Genomic DNA, 15258 nt, shown 5'->3' with positions numbered 1-15258 from the left:
AAGCAGGTCGGTATCATTTCCTGTTTTCTGACATTCACAAACTTCCACTGGACACATAAAACTTTACATTTACCACAGAAAAAGTCATCCAATTTTAACAACAACAATAAGTATTAGAAATATTTTCAACCTGTTGAGGCCTTTATGTATACAAAGAAACAAATAAAATCTGTGTTTGTTACCTAACCCATCAGCTTCCTCTTAAGAAATCTTATATTGTAGAATCATAGAATTGTTGGAAGAGGAAGGGACTCTTAAAGGCCTTCTAGTCCAGCTCCCAGATCTGAGCCTTATGTAACTGAGGAAGCTTAATTTTCCAGCTCAGTTGTATCTTTTTTTTTGTATGAGAGTTTTCAAAATCAGAGACAGATCCCGTGGGGGCATGCCAGGTGTGTTTTGCCCAAAATCAATGTTCCTGATGTGTTTGGGCTCTTATCTTCATCTACTCCTTCTTCAGACTGAAAGAGAAGAGGCAACTGATACCCTCCCCAAGCATTCACCCATAATTTCTGTTTCTTATAAGGCTTCCAGGAAATATTAACTGTGTGTAGTCTGGAGCATGAAGTCATGGATGCCCCATTCCCAGACACACTCAAGGTCAGGCTGGACGGGCTCTGAGCACCTGATGGAGCCATAAGTGTCCCTGTTCATTGCAGAGCGGTTGGACCAGATGGCCTTTAAGGGTCCCTTCCAACTCAAACGATTCTATGACTCTGTGTTCAAAGCATCTGCCCTCTGCTGCCTGGACAGCGGAAAGAGGGACATTGCATCCTTTGAACTGTCCAAATTTCCTCATGCTTTGGGTCTCTCAGGTTCCGTAGGCTGGCATTGCACAACAAGGGCATCCCCAGAGCAGCTTGGGACCTCCGTGGGGTGCATCCCCCAAAGAAAATAGAGAATGAAGATGAAAATGAGTCCGGCTTTGCCCTGGGTGAGTCTGGCTGGCCCCGGTTCAGAAAAGCCCACCCGTGTTTCCCTCAGAGCGCACAAAGAGCTGGGACGAGACGTGTCCCCACGGCGAGCACTTAAGTGCTTTGCTGAACGGGGGCCAAGGTCCGGCATGGAGCCACCCTGCTCCGCCGAGTCTGTCTTTGGCGCCGCACCGTGGAATTGGCCCTCCTCTTGGACTGGAGAACGTTACGAAATCCTGGCCCTGACAGAGAGCAGATGCATTATTGGGAAGCCCTCGGGTCATGAGAGGGCTAATAGTCACATTCCTGGCTGGGATGGCGAAAGATTTACGCTGGGCGCTTGCTCGCCTCGCCCTGCACCAGGCCGGCTCCCTGCTTCACCAGCCCCCTCGGCTTTAATTGTTGTGTTAATGGCCCTTTTATTTGAAGCAGATCCCCTGGCTTACAGAGGAGAATGTCATTATGTCGTATTTTAGATGTATTTACATTCTCCTTGCCACAGGGATAACGTTCTAATTATTTTCTATAGCTGACAGCACCAGCGTCTCTGGTATTAGGGACCCCTTAGACCTGATTACATGGTCTGTTTTTCTTCAAATCACCCACAAATGACAGTGTGGAGCAGGTTTATTATCAATTGACGTACCTTTGCTTAACGCAACTTGCTCCCGAAACAAATGTCCTGAAAAGATAATACATGTTAAGAGCATGTCTTTTTGCCTGCGCGAAGGCAGATGGGCTTAGGAGGTCAAGCCAATGGTTGACCTCTCCTGACTCCTCGGGCCCTGCCGCACACCCCGCCACGGTGCTGGGCCATGTTTCCTATGCAAATCCTATCCAAAGGCCATCGGAAAGGACCGCTGTAAATTATACAGCTACCGTGTCAAACGAGAGCATGGGAAGGGAGAAGAGGTGGACGCTAGCTTGGGTTTGCAGTGAGGTGTAGAGAGGCACCAGGCTCTTGTCTAGATGCTGGGGCTGCGCTTGTGTGAGAAGTTTCTTTTTGAGGGGAGAAGAGGAATGGAGAGCTGAAAGGAGCCAAGAGTCCTCTCTGGATAGAGCTGTACAGCGCAGATTGACCTTGATGGAAAGGGTGGTGAGAGGAGACACCTGGCAACAGGGTGTGTGGGGCTGTGGAGAGAGGTTGGGAACTGCACAGAGAAAAGAGCTGCAATAGAAGACAAGCCAGGAGAAGCCTGACAGCTTCGTGAGAGGAGGTGGGTCGGGGACCACCAGGGCCAAACACTGGAGACAAGGGTGGAGTTGGCCATGGAGGTATGGGGGCATGCAGAATTAGGGACAGCAGTCAAGATAGGGAGAGTGAAAGACACAGTTGTTAGAAAAGAATGATTTGATTTATCCTGAGTCATTTATTCACTAGATTTTCCCCCTGAGATCTTAAACAGACTGAAGTGGTTTCAAACGTTGTCATTGTTTAGGACAATTCAACAAAATGTTTGTTACTTTGAAAAGAAGGGAGAGGCGAGGGGTGGAGAAATGAAAGAAAGAAAGGAAAAATAAAAGTCTGGATAGTCTGGTTTGCTGCATTTGAATTTTATTGCCGAATTGGGATGGGTCAAGAAAATCACTCTTTCTGTTCTCTGAGCAGGGGAATTTCACTTACAAAGACCCTTCTGATGTGAATGCTTACCCAAGCCCAGATGCAGTCTCCATGTGTATTCAAACAACAAAAAGCAAGTATTTGTTTTAGTGAAACCCTGTCGAGGAAAAGTTTGTGCACCAGGACATCTCAACATGAAGACAATTTCATTTCAAAACTCAGGCGCGTCTTACTGGAGACTTTTCTCCTTGCAGCACCAGAGATTATTTTTTTCCTTGAAGCTGCTGCGCATGCAGGGCATTTTAAAAGCAAATAGAAAAGCAAAGATGCTGCCCTAAGGGGAGTTACAATTTAAGTCAGACTAAAGCAGAATGAAAATACTGTCTGCGTGGTATTAAAAGCCAGAAGATGGGCACTTTCACTTGGAAAGCCAAGACTTCCATTAAGCTATTTAGATTTTCTTGTCTGTATGTATGGCTTCTGTAGCCATTTTTAGCTTCTCCTCAAAAGAAACAGGTCTCACTGCTTCCCACAGTAACTTTGGATATATCTGCAAGGTTCAGTGAAAGGTGGCAGGGGGTGGATGTCTTACGTTTGTTGAAAATAAAAAGCCAGGTGGAGGAGAGACAAACCATTTATTTCAACTGAAGTAAAGCTTCTCCTTGTGTGGAAGCAGTATTACTAATCTTCAAAAAATCTGAGAGAGAGAGAGGGATAGATGTTTTCTTGCAGTCATTGCAACTGCAGCCAACTGGAGGAAATTTCCATCACAGCATGTACAGGAGACTTGTACCCTTTAAGATGCAGGATAATTCAACACGAAGTCCAGGAAAACAGGATTGATACTTTCACCTCTCTTTAAGTTACTTCTTTGCTTTTAATTTACTCATATGGATTTGGTGGACGGCAGTTTGGGGATGCTTCTTTTGGCTCAAAGAACGTGAATGAGCACAGCAACCCCCGCCTCTGCAGGAGAGCATTTCGGGAGTGGAGGTGCCAATGGGTCATCATCCAGTTGGCCACAGTGCGAACAGGAGAAGGAGAGAGGATGAGTTATAATTTTCCTACCAATTTTCTTATGTTGGACTGAGTAATAGAATTGAATATCTGTTGCCCTGGCTTGATTTGATTAATGCGTAGATCTTAGTATAGGATGAGGATTGACAGTGTGCCACTGGGTTTGTACAAATGTCCATTTGTGGAGTTTCCCTTGAAAATGCTGGAGTATATGTGTCTTGTGAATATTTGACTTGTAATTAATACTCGTGGAAAGCGAAGGTTTAATTAGTTCTGCTGTTTCCATACTTTCTTAAAGTGCATTTCAAATCGTATATTTAGTTGTGAAATCAGTCACCACTGCTGTATTTAATAGTTACAGAAGTTGGGTGTTTTTTTCTTAGCTTTTCTTTCACAGCAGACCTTGATCACTTGCCTTAATTTTCAGAATGCAGCACAAAAGAATAAGATGCAAGTTTTCATTGCAAGTACTCTGTGAATTATTAAAGGAAAATATTATGGATAACTTGGAAGAGGAAATGCGTGCAGGAATTTTATGTCATGCTGGCTAATTGTCCAGTAACAAATGGGAAAAGAAAGGCTAACTCCATTAGTTCAGATTATTTTTTAAAAGTTGTTTGCTGATAACTTTTGGGTAGTTGTGTTTGGCAAACTGAATGTTAGCGTGAAGGTCATTCCAGAGATCTGGGGCTTTGATTTATTTATTTTTTAAACAAAAATGATTGGATCATTCCACCAACTGATAGAAAAACTTCGTGTGCTTCTGTAGGGCTTTTCTCTAAGAGTGACTTACAAGCTACACTGATGCAGTGCTCTTTCACAGTGGTCAGTATGTAGCACTACAGACAGATAAGAGGGGTTGTTGCTTTGCTGAGAGCACTGAAAGACTCTGGACATGCACGCTGAACATGCTGGAGCAAAACTCTAGAAAAGTTTAGGGTCTATAAATCACTGCTGGTGGAGCCCTAGAGTGACAGCACTAGCAGGAGCTGTAGCATGGACAGACTTAGGACGCTACACCTCTGCTGCATAACAAATCCTCTTCTACGCTGTAGGCACCACCATCGTTATCTCAGCTCCAGTTGGGTCTTGCCAGTGAAGACTGACAAGTCACACTTCTGCATGGAGTTCACTTTATCTTCATCAGGAGGTTGTAGGGCTGAGTCAGCCCTGCTGGGATTTGCACCGGTGGTTCCAGGATGTCTGGGTATTTCAAACCTAAGGCTTAGACCTCTAATCATCCTCTTATCTAAACTGCCTAACATCTGAGTCTGCAAAATTAGGTTGGAAATCTCACACAAACATGCTTTCCCCAGCAGCACTTCTGTGTTTATTTGCCACGGGAACTTGGGACTACTGATGGGCACAGAAGATTCAGCTTGGAAGCCAAAGGTTTAATCAAAGTATTGCATGGAAGGTCCAGTCCTTGACTGATGGATGGCTTGCTTGCTGACAGCTGGAGTGTTTCACTCTCTGGGGCAGAAACCCAGCGGCAGCACTCAGTGAGGCAAGCGCTGACCCTTCCTGGGCCATAGGACTAGAGGAACTCAGATATTTTAAACTAATTTTTGAATCCACTGGGGATGGATGGAAGAGTTGGTTGTTTCCTTGTACCTTAGAAAGAAATAGCCTCATCCCCCCAGTCCCTATTGCTTGGTGCGTGCAGAAATTGTTCAAATTAACCAGTGTTTTGGTTTTTTTCAATCAAAAAAATCCAAAGACAAATAGTATGACGTCCTACGGCAGCCCAGCATCTCTCTGAATCCTTCCCCAAGCAACTTTTTCAACAGTACTTGGCCACAAAGTCTAGAGAGCTCAGAGATAAGAAATTCTTACAGGTTTTATGAGTAGATGGTTGAACAGAGATGACTGACTAAATTAGCACCTCTGTTGCAAAAAGTAGTGTTGTAGTGTTAATTAATTCCTTAACAAACAGCAGAGGATCCTCAGCAGAGGCTGGGTCAAGGGGAGCCAAGGGGCTGTCTGATCTCCCCCAGCTGTGGAGAAGCTCCAGTTAAAACTCTCACTTTATCAGCCATCTCATTGTTCAGTGGCACCTTGGAAAACAAACAAACGGGTTTTATTTGTTCCCTGTCTCTCGGAACTTCTTGCTTATGTGACATCTTCATTGATAACTTATGTGCATATGGAAGCTCTTCCGTATCTCCTCTTTAGTCCCATTTCTGAAGGAAAGGAATATCCCCTGGCTTAGAGCCACATTGGATGGGGTGATACAACAGAAAGGAAACTTTCCAGTTTTGTCCTCTAGTCAAGAAAGAGGGCTGGTGTAAATAATTCGTCACAAATGAGTGCTTTGATATGTTTGGCTTCTTTCAGACTGTCTGGGAGTAGATGCGTGATAAATTTCTCGTTTTAACTGACGTAGCAAATCTCTGGAGAAACCAACTGCTATTTGCTGCACATCTATAGTAGTTAAGCCGGATTCCTCTGCTCTGATTTGTCAGATAGAGTGACTGATGATGTTTGTAAATGTAAATTTTAAGTTTCCTCAAATTCTAGTGTGTAAAGCTTCAAAACAGTCATTTTCTATAAACACTGTTGCTTGAAAAAGTCCTGCCACTTGAATATCTGGTGAAGATGAATGCTCATTGCATGCAGAGTTGGCAACGAAGCACCCATCTATAAACATAGAGTTACTATTCATGGAGATTTCTTTTATCCTCTTTCCAGTTGTACAAACACACCACCATCACCACCCCCGGCAATATTGCATTGTAAATTACCCTCCTTTTAAAAGCCCTCTCCCCTTAGTGCTTTTCATTCAGGAGATGGGAGACAGCCCTGGGCTTGTTGTCTTCAGATCAAATACAAGCTGCAGTCTGAGTATTCACCTGAATTATATGAACTTCTGCCGTAGCTATTTACTTGTTGTGATACATTTCCTTTTCTTGATTAACTAAGCTCTGGGAGGACACATCTGCTTCAGCATTGCCCCCTCAAGGCAGTCCATCAGCTCTCTGCCGCATCTTTTTCTCCCACCTTTTCCTTGCCTGACCCTCCATGGTCTGCTCCATTTTTTGTCATGTGTTCATGATCTGTGTTACACAGGGTAGGCCTGGGGCAGGGAGTGTGGTGGTGGCTGCCCATGAAAGGCTCCTATCATGCAATGGATGTGAGAAATATCTAGGGAGATGAAGTGCTGCAATCTATTCTAAGTAGTTATGTAGTGCCTTTCTATAGCATCCTACAATGCTCCAAGGTCTGGGTGAGCAGTCTAGTCTCTTGACTTCACTGGTGTTCTGCATCCCGGACAGCAGGCTGATCTGGTCCCTGATAATATATTAATGTGCCAGACTCCTTTAACATCTTAAATATATGTATGTATATGTGCATATGCTGGACGGTGCAACAGGCTGCCCAGAGAAGTGGTGGAGTCACCTTCCCTGGAGGTGTTTAAGAATCGTGGAGATGTGGTACTAAGGAACATGGTTTAGTGGGCAATATTGGTGATATGTGGATGGTTGGACTAGATGATCTTAGAGGTCTTTTCCAGCCTTAACGATTCTATGATTCTGTGTACAGTGCTATTTTATTAAAAATTGGACAGAACCATGATTTTCAGTTAAAATAAATACAAAGCAATTTATTGGAACTATTAGAGTCATAATCTCTACAAGACGTTTTCCTCCATTATACTATCCAAGTACTGTAGGTGTTTACTGTCTGGTATACTACATGGGATCCAAAACCCCTCTGTAAACAGCTGTTGATTTGCACCTAGAAACTGTGCGAGGGAGAGAGGAGAGCAGGAGCCTTAGGCTGAGGCTTTGATCAGGGCCCTGGGAGAGCAGCATGCCCCCACCACCCAGCGGACCTCATGCCATTGCCACATCCCATGCCCCGCAGTCCTCGCCCAGCAGTGCTGCTATCTGCCACTGTGTTCTGCTCCCCGGCCCCTCTCGCCCTTTGAAGATTCCCCATTGTTTGGGCTATTAACATACTTTCAGGGTGGATGTTTATCTTTTTTGAAACTTTTACAGCAGGCGCATTGTTAAAGTGAACCGTTCGAAGCTCCTTGCAGGCAAGCACCACCAGCGCCCTTCGGTGAGCGCGATGCAGCTCTTCCCTTTATTTGATCAGCTTCTAATACCTAACAGTTCTGTAAGCAAACATTTACAGATCAAATCAAATGCTCGCAAAAGGAAGCACTCTCGATAGATTAGAAGCTAAACTGATCTAAATTAGAAGAGATGCAGAGATAACCTTGCCTGGCTAAAAAGCATATACTATCGGTTGCACGCAGATAATTAAATGAATGAGCCCTTTTCTATTGAACAACTGATGTGCAATTGATAAACTTAATTAATAATTAACTTTTTAATTAAATATCAATTTAAAACAAGTGTGGTAATGTGCCGCTTGCATTTAATTTTGCTGCCTTTTCTTCATTAAAGAAGCATCATTAGGGTTACAGGTATCTGTTTAAGATGCCTCTGTGCACAGCACAGGGAATAAATGTGTCCGCTGGGCACTTGCCAGTGAGGAGATGGCAATAAACAACAGCACCCAGAGACAAAGCCTGCGAGCAATTTCTGAGAGGCAGCATGAACTGCAGATAAAAGGCACGTACATCTCTGTCCATAGCTTTCTCAGCAGCAGAAGGCCTACCTGTTGTATGCCTCTGTTTGCATAAGAGAGGCTGTGTTGGGTATAGAAGAGCTGAGCCCCTGTAGCCAGCCCTTTGGGAAGAAGGTCCCTTTCCAGCTTTATGAATGGAGTGGTTTGGTGAAGGCAAGGCCGAATATCCAGAGCCATCAGTTATTGCCTTTTTCAGAAAACAATCCCTAATAAGCAAGGGAAAGCTGCGATCTTTTTGCATGCATCTTCTCACATGATGCCTTAGTGCAATTCCTATTAGTGCTAATGGGGTAATTGGCTCCCCTCAATGTGAACTCCCTATAATGCATCCACATAACTTGATTTGAGAGTGTAAATCCCATTAGCCTGAATGGCGATCTTCTCTGCCTCTAATTTACCCATTTGATCCTGCAAGCACTAACAGCCGATCTCGTCTCCCTTTGAAAGCGATAAATAGCCATCCGACTTCCGCTAAATGGCTCTCAGCCGCCTTCGAGATCGTTCCTTCCACTGTCCTGCATGCAGCAATGAGCAAGGCAATGTGCAGGAGGCAGGAAACTGGGTTTGCAGACTGGGGGGGAAAAGGTGAAAGGCTTCAAGAAATATTTCCACCAACCCTGCGCCTGCTAGCAACAGGAGAAATATTTGAGCACTTCAACGAGGATGTAAGAAAATCTTTCCGCTGCAGTGAAGGAGGATCTGGGTGAAGATTAAGGGTTGCTATTTTTTTCTGTTAATGACTTGATTTGTTTCCAGCTGAAATAAGTTAGATAGAGGATAAGCCAATGGGCTCTATGCTGTCTGTCTGCAATGTGGGGCTTGAAGCCAATTGGAAATGACTCTTCAGAAGGTACCATCTTGGACACGGCACCAGACACCTATCCGGTCAGAATACACCGCCAATGAAAGGATGATTTCTTTTCCTGCTCTGCCTCATAAGAGGATATTCTTGCTTCTCCACATGTGAAGGGAAGATGGGTCCCTCCCATGGGGAATGTTACTGCTGGCCACCACTTCCTTTCTGAAAGCCCCATTTGAAAAGGAGGAAATAGTTGGTGGAGGAAGTTCCTGAAAAGGAATCTTTCAAATCCTTATTTTTGTCAGGTTTTTTTTCTTTCAGGGGACACCCAATACGATGGAAATAATTGGCGTGGCTGCCTCAAGTGATGGAAAAATTACAGAAAACTGCAAGGGGTGTGACAGCAAGAAAACCGGCTTCTTCTCCATTTATTGTACAATATTTATCATCAACCCGTTTTGTATATTTTGCTTTCTTTTGTGTAATCTTATCATCACTGGGGTTGAAAACGATGTGATTTTTCTCCTTTGAGTAGTTGCCAAAAAAGCACTTACGTCGGAGTATTAGTGTATCATTTGGCTAGCACATCACATAATGGTTTTTTTACAGCAAGTATTTAACCATGTTTTCATCCTGTGGGAAAGAATGATGGGTCTGTTTTGTAAAAATAAGACCTTGTGGCAATGTGGACATGCAAGAGATAGAAACATAATGCAACAAATTAGTTTCAACACACAGAAATGAGGTAGTCCAGGCTCCATATACATTCAACAGTGCTGGTTTTTCTCTCTCTCCTTTGTCTCTACTTTTTTCTCTTATTTTGAAATGCGTTGCCTGATTTTATGGGAAAACTTTGCAAGCCAAACCTATTAGAATTCAACCAGCCACCACCTACCTGGTTTGGGTACACAAGCATATGTTCTTTGCGTATGTGTGGGTAAAACAGTATTTATGAGAACAAGTGAGAGAGGGAATAGTTAGGGGTGCCATGCAGATATGGTCAAATTCATCCATTTTGTGTGATTCGATGCAAGCTCATGGTGTTACATCAAGAAGCAAATAGCTTTATTATAGACTGAGAGGATGCTTTGCTTTTTAGCAACAGTATTGTGAAGTAGGAGAAATTTGATCATTCTAATGTCATCACAGAAAATGAAGACCTGGAGCAAAAAAGAATTCATCTTTAGGTACTTCAGAAATAATCAAACAGTTCATCATTACAGTTTCAAGTGATCCCATCAACTCTTTTCCAAATAGCAGCTAAGTGAATCTCTATTATAACCTGAAACCCGCCGTTAACTTGAAAACCATTCATGCTGCGATCCACATCTTTCCAATCTGTATGTTTTATAACCTGCCCAGAATAACAGTCATGCTCACCTCCACTGAGAGAGGGAAAAAATGTTTAGAAATGGGAGAACTTTATTCTCTTTAGTAAAATGTCCTGGTGAGTTGTGACTTTCTTTTCCTTTGTATGTAAAAATTCATCAGGCTCTCTCTGATTTTGCAAAGTAACTATATCATCTGTTTGATGTCCACCTTCCCTCTTCCTACCAGCTGCTTATCCTTTTCTGCAGTTACATGCACATTCGTATTTTGTCATGTCTGAATTCAGACCCACAGTCTGGAAATGCCATGTACGTGCCTAAATATACTTATGTGAGAAGTGGAGTTAAGCATATGGCTACATGATTTCTATGTTAAAAAATGCCATTTGGTAAATTTATTAGGGCTTTATAATGAGTTATCATCAGTAGTTGCACTAAAATACAACTCAGAAAAAAAAAATCCATTGCAAAGGCTTTGTGATGGAGTGGGCTTTTTGTGTGTCTTTTATTTGCTCGCTAATTTACAACATTCCATAATTCTGGCCCTTCTAAAAACATCTATGAATTGTTCTCCGAAAGCCTTTAATCCTGGAAGGTGCTGGACAGCCACAGAGGCTGATGTGAGGCAGGGCGCTCGGAACCTGCCCTTCGGGTGTGCAAGTCGTTCCTTTGAACCATGAGGTTTTATGGTAGCAGGAGCACCCCAGGGAGGGTTTCTTGAGGGTACTTTAGTACTTTGGGACAGGGACTGTCCTGTTTGGAAAAACAGGAAAACCCCTGTTGCATAATGCTGCCCTGTTGTACTACAATAACAAGTCATTAGAAAAAAGAGGTGGGAGAGGGAGATGAAGGCTGTCCCATTGTGTCTGCAGTCGATCCTGCTAAGGAGGATGCACCCAGTGGCACAGCAGTGTTTTCCTAACCAGTTATTTTTCCCAACCAGTTTGCTCTCCTAACCAATTTTGCTCTCATTGCAAGTAGAGCTTCACCTTTCTTGTGCTGTAAGAAGAGTGATTAAAGGCAACTGAGAGAAGGTGAGTCAACAGTGACTAAAGACCGTGCATAAATTCCTAACAAATGGCTAGCACGGGAGATAAACAGCAGAAACATGAAGCAGCCTGACTATACTTTGAGTAAGGCTTTATCTTAATGGAGACGTCACCACTGTGTTATATCATTTCCTCTCCAGATTTGGCAGTGGAAGTGCAAGACCTTCCCATAATGGGGCACAAGGTGATTGGGATGTTTTTCATGGCTGCCATGGGAGTGCCATCAGCCATAACAGAGCAAGTACTCGGGACAAGGAGAAGAGCTAATCAATGACCTTTGCAATAGAGTGATTGAGTCGAGCCCACCAAAAAATGATAGGTGAGGCAAGAGTTTGCTCAGGAGCTGTGTCCTTCCCGCAGGGCATAACCGGGCAGTCAGCTAGATAGGAGCAAACTTGCAACACTGGATTTTTTTGGAGGGCTTGTGTTATCCTCGATAAAAATCTCTTTGGTATTTGGGGTAGAATGGCTCTGCTGGATGTTCCATCCAGCTCTTTCCATTACCTTTCCAAGTATTTTCATTGCTGCCTTGCCAAAATCATGGTGTTTAGTTATCCTTGCTTCACATAAAATGCTGTGGTCTAGATGCATCTCCTTGAACTTGTGGGTGTCCTTCTTTTCTGCAGGGTTGGATCCTGCACAAATCCCAAGTGCGCACGGCACAAATTCAGCGGTGAGCACTGCCGCAGGGCTGCACGCATCTAGCATTCCTTGTAAAAGACTCCAAAGTTGATGTTTTGTGCAGAAAAAAAGTTTAAACAAAATTTAAGCTTTTAGAAAATCGATTTATTTTATTTCATTTTTCTTGGAGAAAGAAAGTTTCCCCTCCTGTGATGAATTTTAATTAACTTTTGGGAAATATGCTTTTTTGCAAGGTCTTACAATATGACAGGAGCCAAAGGACTGTGCACAACTTTGTGTTAAATCAGAACTCAAAAAAGTGAACTCCCATGAGATGGAAAGATTTTTTTCTTGTTTTATGTGACTTCTTTGAGCTTAAAGATTTGAATGTTCCATTTCTCGTATGTTTTTTTTTTTCCCTAAAAAAGTTTACTGTCTGAAATATTTTGTGAACCTTGCTTTTTTACTACTGTGGAGGGTATCTTTCAGGTAAGTTCTTGTTTCTTGCATTTTCTATTTTACAGTTATAGGGATGTAAGAGAAGGAACATGCGTTTTCGTGAAATAGTCATCTGACATGAACTGATGGTAAATGTATTTGCTCTGCCTGTTTCCTGTTTGTATTGACTTTCCATGAATTTCCTGGCACACGTACAGATGAGTATATATAGGAATATGGCTGGCAACAGATACATTTGACAAATGGTGGAAAAAGGTCAGGGGTAAGGGTCGGTTTCAAACTCTCTTTAGTGTCTTTCTCTAAAATTTTAACCAACTAACAAGGTATACACAGTCGTCTGACAGGTACATTCACTTAAAGCCAGATGAAAGATGTAATTTCTGTTTTTCAGATGACAAATGCTGCAATGAGTGATGCCAGCAACAAAAATTAGTTGCAGAAAATTAAAAAAATATATCCAAAGTCGTTGCAGACTCGTTACTGGCTGTTTGCAGGGTGAAAACAATATTCATGAAATAAGTAATTTGATCCAAATGATTTGTCGGTTTGCTGCTAACAGGATGCCTGGGCTTGTCTAGCAGTTTGGTTAGAGCTATAGTGATGAGGAACGTGATGCAGAAATACATTTTTTTTAGAAAGCTGCTCTCTTCTTGGCTGGGAAGGCAGCACCAGTGCTGTATCATGAGACCTTTCGCAGTCCAGACTTCAAATGCAACCATTCAATTAGAAGAAAATGGTACTAATAAGGAGATGGGCCAGCACGTCTTGGTGTTGATTCCATCACTAGAATACTGAAACACAAAATTGGAACATTACTTGTAGGAATGGTTGAGGAGCATTTCCATGTAGCTTGGATAAACTATGTTCATCTTTGGCCCCACTCTATAACGTGGAAATCAGAGTGGTTTTGGAGTATGCATTTGGAAAACCAGGTGCAGCATGGATCCAGTTTTTGTTTTGTCCAAATAACTGGATCTTAGAGAGAGCAGATTTAACAGAAATGGGTTTGGCCAACAACGAGAGCAGGCCAGTAAATTCCTCCAGTACCAACAAACTTCCCTGGCCTTACATATAGTTCAGAACCATCTCCAAACTCAGGGACCCCCTTGGCTATGGGTTTTATGTGTCACAAAGGCTGGCTCTGACAAACATTTTTAGAATCACCATCTGTCAGCTTTTCCTTCAGGGATCCCCATTTACAATAGCTTGTATCCAGGCCATGTGCAAATCCCACTGGGCTGAAACTTGGCCCTGTACTAGGTTGGCCTGGATGCAATTAACAAACACAAAATTTATTCAATTTAGTTTGGCCAAAAATATAAGATTCTTTTGTTTGCAGATGCTGAAGTTGAGATGCCTTTCCAAACTTATCAAGGACAAGAGAACCGTTTTGGAGAAAATAACAGCCAACCCTAAAGTCATCCTAGAATTCAAGTTGAACTACAAACCTAAGCACCAAGTCATTTGTGAAGCTCAGAAATTGAGTCCATTTTTTTTATTTCTTTAATTTTTATTGCCGTCTCTGAAATTTGTTGTTCTAGTTGGGCTCTAGACAGAAACATTGGAAGAAGATACCCAGCACTCTCAGCATCCAGCAGGAGCAGCAGGAAGCATCAGATATTGCCGGGGAATTCTTCAGTTCCAGAAGTTTTGGAGAAGTGTCTCATCCAAATTCTGGAGTGGAGGTTAGAACTCATGGGAGCACCTCTAAATAGCTTTGGTCTGGAGATCTTCTAAGATCAGGATCTGTCCCTCTCCATTGTCCATCCAGGCCCTCCATTTTTCAGGTCTTATCTGCCAGACTCAAGCATGATAAACCTCCTGGTGCCTGATTAATCTGTCTCAGAAAGATGAAGGGCTGAGTCAATCCTTCTGCATTCACATCTTTGTTTCCCAGCTCCCACAAAAGCACCAGACCACTTAATTTATTCCCATCATCTGTGCAGGTACTCTGTGATTATAAAACAAAATTCATGTCTAGGTCGTAGACTTTCTTCAAGCACTTTAATCATTCACCACCCACCACCCACAGTGAGCTCTGGAGTCATAGAATCATTAAAGTTGGAAAAGACCTCTAAGATCATCCAGTCCAACCATCCGTGTACCACCAATACTGCCCACTAAACCATGTCCCAAACCAGGCATCCTAGTCCATACAATCTTTAAAGTTGAAAAAGACCTCTAAGATCATCCAGTCCAGCTGTCCATGTCCACCAATAATGCCCACTAAACCATGTCCCAAACCATGAGCTCTGGTCCAGGGATGTGCTATGCCTCTACCTGAGTGGAGCGGTGGGATGAGAAGATAAAGGTGAGGTCCTCTGTGCATACCTAGCAGCAAGGAGGCCTGAGGCCAACAGTTAATGCAGTGCAGGAAGGAGTTCACATAGGCACTGATCATGGTGTAAAATACTTGCAGTTGTTGCATGGTGTAAAATAGTTGCAGTTGTTGCCTCCTCCAGGTTACTTTACTCTGAGAAGTAATGCTGGAACATTTTGTAAGGATTTTTTTTTTTTTTTTTTTTTTTACTAATTAAGGGGAAGCTTCCTCCAACACCTCCAACAACGTAAAGACCCAGAGGTGCTGGTGATGTTGGGTCACCCCTTCTCCATGTCTCCCATCCATCCCAGCTGCTGGTGGATAGGAGCAGACGGGGCGCAATGAAGCCACCAACACCCTCCTCTGCTGCAGGTTAGTTAGTATGCCAGGGCTGTGCAGTTCCTCTGCCATCTTCATTCACCTTAGAAATGTGGAGTTTGAATGGTTTATCTCTATTAATCACCAGCTCAAAAAGCTTTGTGCACCAAGGGCCGCAGATAATTAACTTCACTATACTGCTTGTCTTATCAGTATCAACCTCTTGTCCTCCTGTGAAATAGTTAAAACCATCAGCCCCTTTTTACTTTTCCATTT

At 43.0% G+C, this 15258-nt stretch overlaps 1 long non-coding RNA gene across 50 annotated transcripts in view; it reads left to right on the top strand.

Annotated features, from left to right (window-relative positions):
- LOC110404654 overlaps positions 1 to 15258 on the top strand; it is a 124716-nt gene that overhangs the window by 69351 nt on the left and 40107 nt on the right. For 44 of the 50 annotated variants that reach the window (XR_002442416.1, XR_002442410.1, XR_002442406.1 and 41 more), the window contains 3 exons: positions 813 to 931; positions 13886 to 14029; positions 14883 to 15036. This is a non-coding gene — a long non-coding RNA (uncharacterized LOC110404654). Of the gene's footprint in view, positions 1 to 812; positions 932 to 9208; positions 14030 to 14882; positions 15037 to 15258 lie in introns of all 50 variants that reach the window. The other 6 variants (XR_002442389.1, XR_002442421.1, XR_002442412.1 and 3 more) reach the window with 2 other exon arrangements.

This window comes from Numida meleagris, chromosome 11, assembly GCF_002078875.1.
Source record: "Numida meleagris isolate 19003 breed g44 Domestic line chromosome 11, NumMel1.0, whole genome shotgun sequence".
NCBI lineage: Eukaryota > Metazoa > Chordata > Aves > Galliformes > Numididae > Numida > Numida meleagris.
The sequence above is the reverse complement of the archived record's forward strand: the minus strand, read 5'-3'. Positions and strand labels throughout refer to the sequence as shown.